Source organism: Spermophilus citellus (genome assembly GCF_964194105.1).
Source record: "Spermophilus citellus genome assembly, chromosome: 1".
In the NCBI taxonomy this organism is placed as follows: domain Eukaryota; kingdom Metazoa; phylum Chordata; class Mammalia; order Rodentia; family Sciuridae; genus Spermophilus; species Spermophilus citellus.
The window spans coordinates 25436139-25443020 of NC_138182.1; positions in this window are offsets into that span (position 1 = coordinate 25436139).

The window sequence follows — 6882 nt, forward strand, 5'->3', positions numbered from 1 at the left end:
GTGCCCAGATGCTGCTGGTGAGCGCGCGCAACTGTTCTGCAAAGCAAAGCATTTCGAAATCCGAATATCGTGTTTACAGCAGCGCACAGAAGATCTGTTGTATTTGCAAGGAAATGGATGGCACTAGAGCAGATTATGCTTAGTGAAGCTAGCCAATCCCTAAAAAACAAATACCAAATGTCTTCTTTGATATAATGAGAGCAACTAAGAACAGAACAGGGAGGAAGAGCAGGAAGAAAAGATTAACATTAAACAGAGACATGAGGTGGGAGGGAAAGGGAGAGAAAAGGGAAATTGCATGGAAATGAAGGGAGACCCTCATTGCTATACAAAATTACATATAAGAGGTTGTGAGGGGAATGGGAAAATAAACAAGGAGAGAAATGAATTACAGTAGATGGGGTAGAGAGAGAAGATGGGAGGGGGGATAGTAGGGGATAGGAAAGGTAGCAGAATACAACAATTACTAATAGGGCATTATGTAAAATTGTGGATGTGTAACCGACGTGATTCTGCAATCTGCATTTGGGGTAAAATTGGGGGTTCATAACCCACTTCAATCTAATGTATGAAATATGATATGTCAAGAGCTTTGTAATGTTGTGAACAACCAATAAAAAAAATTAAATTAAAAAAAAAGGAAAAAAAAAGATCTGTTGCAGAGGGACACGTTTGGGCTGCAGCTCACTGTAGTACACCCGTCAGCTGGGCAAGTGCGGGCAGAAAGAAGTAGCCTGTAGAGGAGAACCAGATAGGGAGTGCGGGTGGAGAGTACAGGAAAGAGTGCTCTTGGCACAAAGTTAGACCTGCTTTGCAGTGTGATCACTGGCTTTTCCTATTGATGGTGGCCTTGGAAAAAAAAAATAGATCTCTAAAACTCTCATTTCGTTATTTGTCAAGCAAGGATCAGAAGTCTTACAGAGTTGTAATTAAAACCTCAACCTACACACAGCAGAGCCACTGAAACTGGAGCATCAATGTCCTCCAACTGTTACTTCTTAAGGAAGGAGGAATCCATAGGTAGGGAGCCCTGGGGCAACTCAGTAAGAAGGTGTTAGGATTTACTAGGGGCTCCTATTCTTGAGTCAGGAAACTGTTCAAGAACAAAAACAAGGTTTTCCTCTTGAGTGGTTTCTGCCTGGAGGTAACCACTCTTTGATTAGTATCTTAATGAATCTTATCTAGGAGTCAAAATCAGATGGAAGCTAAAGCCATAATTGATAAAGAAAGCCTCAGTCATGAATATTTGTCACTTTTTGTGGCTTAGGCAATGTTCAAGTTTTGTCTTAAGATCACTATGAAGTGATCTTATTTTTGTCTTGCTCATGGTCCAGAATGGCCTTGTCTGGTATCCGTGTTCAACAGAACACTGGGGTCTAGAAAAACTCACAGCAACTCAGACTCAGATGATAGTTCCAAACCTGGCTTACAGAGCCACTTTCTCTTTCTCAGTACCCATTTAAATGATACTCATGTCACTGAATGGAATGTCAAAAGTCTTTGAATTGAGTCCTCATAGGTACTTAATAACTCGTAGCCTTGGACTTGCCCCAAACTTAATTCTCAGTTTCTTCAAATGAGCATATATGAAGCACTTATGATGTTTCAAACAATGGAACACAGATGTTGGAAAGAAGATAGACAAAAGTGAATAAGATGGTTTACTGGGAAGACAATATATATATATATATATATATATATATATATATATATTAATTTTTTTTGGTATTGGAGATTTAACCAGGTTGTTTTACCATTAAATGGCTAGCCCTTTTTATTTTTATTTTTTCATTTTGAGACAGTGTTTCACTAAGTTGCTTAGGACCTCACTGATTTACTGAGGCTAGTCTCAAACTTGTGATCCTCTTGCCTCAGCCTCTCAAATCCCTGGGATTACAGATGTGTGCCACCACACAAGGCTGAAGATGTAACATTTTAAAATTAAAGTGCATTTTGCTAGGGGGTAGACTAGAGATGTATTTAAAGTGGGAAGGGTCACCAAGAACAGCTGATTCTAACCAGAAGGAGTTGATATGGACTAGAGAAAAAGTGATCTGACTACCCACAAGAACACAAGGGAGGAAATAATCTATGCCTTAGTACATTCAACAGTTGTCAAACACTCTATGATCTTAGTTATTGTTACTAAAATAGCATCCATCTTGTGCTAATGAACCTATTTTCTGAATATTTTGCCTGATCACAAGCAAAACGATCATTTCAGGATTTGGCTCCTATAAAATCAACAAGATCAAGGTCATGCCCCAAATCTTCTATTTTTCTAACAGTGAAAGTGTATCTGTCAAGCTACATGTCCATTTTGGATTACTGGGAAGCTTCAATTTCCATCATTTTCATTCATGGACACAGATTGATGGAGCCATCTTTGACTATTATTGTTGGCACAAGGGTAGAGAGAAGGAAATACGATAAATCTGATACCAACTCTTAATGGTTCACCCTTAGAAATGGTACATGACACTTCTGCTCACATTCCATTGGCTAGAACAAGTCTCAGGACCATGTGGAGAACTACAGTTCTATCATGTGTTCAGAGGAATAGGTAATAATGACAATGGCTCTAATCTCTTCCATGTCCTCAGGCCATAATTTCTCATGAAAATCAATAGAAAGGAAAAGGCATTTAGAAGATGTTCTTTTTTTATGGAGCAGGATGATTTGTATCCAGTATACTTCCATGTCTTGCTAGTCCTACTTTTATACACCAAGAAGGAAGTCAGGCCTTCTTAATGTATTCAGCTGTCCTTCTCTATGGTGACAATTGTTTTACAAGTCTCTTCTTCTTTTTTTTCTTTTTCTTTTTGTCAAATAATACTAAATCCTTGAATATGTACAAATTGAAAAAAGACTTAATCAACTCTTCATTGGAAGCTGTCACTGTACTGGGTATTGTGGGTGAAACAAAAATCACACATCATTGTTAATCACTGAAGAAGTTTCCCTTTCTTTGGTAAGAAAAGGTGGAAATATATGAAGGGAGTAAGGATGATTCTAAAAAAAAAAAAAAAGAAAGAAAGAAAGTATTTGGAAATCATCAGAGACTCATCAGTCTCTGTACCCACTATGGTCATTACCCGTTATAGGCTCAAGTTTTCTTCCTTCAAAGACTGAGAGGAGAAACAATAGAAAGGGCTAGCTGGGCCAGGAGCAACAGCCATCCGCCAGGTAGGTATAATTTGCCTGAAATGCAGGTCAACAGGTATAAACCTTCAGGACAGGAGCCTCCAGAAAGATTTTGAAATTTTGTGTTCTCAGTTCAATGACCTAGAAATTTTAATGTAAGCACTTTATGAATTGTCTTATAATCAAGTACTGACATTTGGTTTCAGTTATCTGTATTTGTATTTTTACTTTTGGTCCCATTGGCTTCAAGAGGAGTGCTTCAATAATGTTAGATTAATGGGAATAAATATATAAATGAGATGCCCAACCTATGTGAAAGCCAAATAATGTCAGATGTTGTTCAAGATGTTGGTAAAGATGGCGCCTGGAGTGCTTCTCTTCCGGGAGCTCAGGTCCATGACGCACTGAATGGTGCGCGAACTGTCACATCCAGTCCCTGTGAATGGCGCATCTCCAATCCCTGAAGTGGCGACTCTCAGCCAATGAAGAAGTAACAGTCCACCCACCTTGCTCCTCCTTATCCTGTGTTAAGCCCATAAATATTAATGCCCTCTCGTGTTCCTTCTCTTACTCTTACTCTCTTTTACTCTCGCTCTCTTACTCCCTTACTCTCCCCTCTCTCTCCCCCACACTTCTCTCTCTCCCCCCTCTCTCCCCCCTCCTCCCTCCCTCCTCCTCCTCCTCCTCCTCCTCCTCCTCCTCCTCCTTCTTCTTCTTCTCTCTCTCTCTCTCTCTCTCTCTGTCTCTCCTCCCTTCTCTTCTGAGACTGGCCGCTATGGTCCTGCTAATAAAATCTCCAACAGGTAAACAGTTGTTTTGGCTTGTTGAGTTTACAGAGCTTTTCCATCGTCCTTTAGACAAGAAAAGTTTTTATACTATCTCAATAAAAACTGGGAGAGAAGAAATGAGCCCTCCCCTGACACACGAACACATATATTAAACAAAAGAACCCATGCTGTGCTGGACAGCACCGTATTCAAGTGGAAAAAGCCCAGACAGAATATAGCAGTTATGAGATTTTGTTTGTTTCAAGAACTTTGTTTTTTTCACTTCTGATAAAATGGGAAAAGATGTAATAGGAAAAACCTTCAGTTATCCCAGTTGCTGCTTACTAGGTGATTGTTAGTAAGATAAGTATAAATTGTTACAAGGTACAATTGTACAAATTGTTAACAAGAGATGTAACCTGATCATATGACCCTGGTGAGTAATTTTCCAGAAGAGACCTGAGCAGGTCTTATCTATTTGAGAAATTCATAGCCTGACTTCAGTCCTTGTCTGTCCTGACCTCTGTTGCACTAGACACTGTTAAACAGAGTCCTCCTTCGGGAAAAATGTTCTTTCCCTTTAGATTCTATGGCCAGACTGTCTTCTTGCCACCTCAAGGACACATTTTTGGTTTTCTGTGTGAGCTTGCTTCTCAATTCATGCCATCCCTCACGTTCCATCTCAGCTCTTTCTTCTCCTCAGTCAATCTCACCAACACTTGTGACTCACATCACAAATGTGCGGCCCACTCCTGAATCCCTTATCTCAAGCCGGCTCTCTTCTTTCCAACCTGTCACTCAGAGGGGCCACCTGAATATAGGTTGAGCATCCCTTACCCAAAATGCTTGGGATAAGAAGTATTTCAGACTTCAGAGAATATTAGATTTTGGAAAATTTGTATAGACTTAACCATTTCAACATCACTAATTTAAAAATCTGAAATTTGAATTTTTTTTTGTGTCATCTTGGTGCTCTAGAAGTTTTGAATTTAGGAGCATTTCAAACATCAGATTTTCAACCTATATTTTTAAAAATGACTGTATGCTTAAAATGTCCAAAGCAAATACCATCTTCCTGATAAATCTGATACCCTTTGTAATCCCTGTTTCAGTCAGTGATCACTGCCCTGTAAACAGAGACATGGTCACCACATACATGGTGAATATTTTACACTGTAGGTATAGCTGGTATTTTCCAAACCTATTCTAAGTGTGTGCCTATAAGGCAGGTAAGGCCCCTGATTTTAGATATTTAGGTTAAACAGCTCTTTTTTGGCTTGGCTCAGGTTGGGGGCTATGATATCTTGCCATTGCTTTATTGGTAAGTAGCATATTAAAGTTGCTGGAGGTGGGCAAATATACAAAGACACTAGGGCATTCCCTTGTAAATCAAATTCTTACCCTTTCCTTTGAGGTTACAAATTATTACACTTTTGATAGGGTAGGATGGTCCAAGGAAGCTTGGTTTTCAGAAATGTCTGATAAGGGCTATTAGGAAGATCTGCTCCATGGTGGTGGTGATGGAGGTGGTGCAGAGCCAGCCTCAACCCCAGGGCCTGCGGTGTCCTAGGGGAGGATCCGGAAGGAAGAGAATAATGAGGCTGTCATCTACCACATTGGACTTTGGAGTTCCTCAAGAGAAATTGCTGATTCACTCATTGTAAATGAAGTTACATGTCACGAGAGTCGTAACAAGGAACCCAGTGTCCCATGTCGTGGAGTAACTATTGCAATGATGTTTACACCTGAGAATCAGTCTTCCTGTTTTCTGTACCAGCCTCACCAAAGGAGAGATTGGAAACTTAGGCAGAACCACCCCACTATTCCATTTCTTTCTTGTGTAATAATAGTAAACAGGACTAATTCAGTTGGACTCAGTATGCATCCAGAGGGTTTTACTTCTCAAGAACAGGAGCACTCAGAGAATGAATGGACTTCTCTCAGCATAGTGAAGCCCAGTCCTTGTCCCACAGAGGTGGAGTGGCAGCCCAGGTGGGCTGGAGTGCAGTGACGAGCACCGACCCTTGCCTGGCACAGCCCACCATGCTGGAGTGAACCAGGACCGAGGCAAGCCAGGGCAAGTGGACCTGTCACTCCCAGGCAGCCCAGCTGGGCTAGTGCAGATGTCCGTTCCATCCAGGGCACAGCCTGGAACCTCAAAGATCTTGACCTCCTGTCTCCCAAGAGGTGGCAAAATAGGTGTAGGGCAGATGTTGAACAGAAGTGTGCACTCTTAGTTGTCAGTGTTGCCTTCTCCTCCTCCTCCTCCTCCTCCTCCTCCTCCTCCTCCTCCTCCTCCTCCTGCTCCTCCTCCTCCTGCTCCTCCTCCTTCTGCTCCTCCTTCTCCTCTTCCTCCTCCTTTTCTTGATCAGGGATTGAACCCAGGGGGCTTAACCACTGAGCCATATCCCCAGACTTTTCAAAATATTTTATTTAGAGACAGGGTCTTGTTAAATTGCTCTGGGCCTTGATAAATTGCTGAGGCTGACTTTGAAGTTGTGATCCTCCTGCCTCAGCCTCCTGGGCTGCTGGGATTACATTTGTGCCCCACCATGCCCAGCTGTGGTTAGTACTTTTACAATCCTCAATGAGAATAAATTTTAACTAATAGAATTAGTAGTTTTCCAAACTCTGATCACTATAAATTTGGATCGATAGGGTTGACCCAAGTGCTATATAAACCCCTAGACTAGCACAATCACGAGGCAACCCCTCTGGATCCCCCCTCCCCCATTTGGGAGTTCTGTTTCTATTCATACTTGAATAAATCCTACCCTTACAGTTACTCATCCTCTTCTTCAAATTTGCAAGACAAGAATCCAGAAAGAAGAAATTAATTGTGAGCTGATGGGGTCTGCGGCAACACTGAGGGCTCAGCACATTTTTTGCTGTGGAGTCCTGCAGACCCCACCTGCCAGCAGAAGCAGAGAAACTCTGGTTTCAGTAGGATTTATTTGATGAAGTGGCTTAA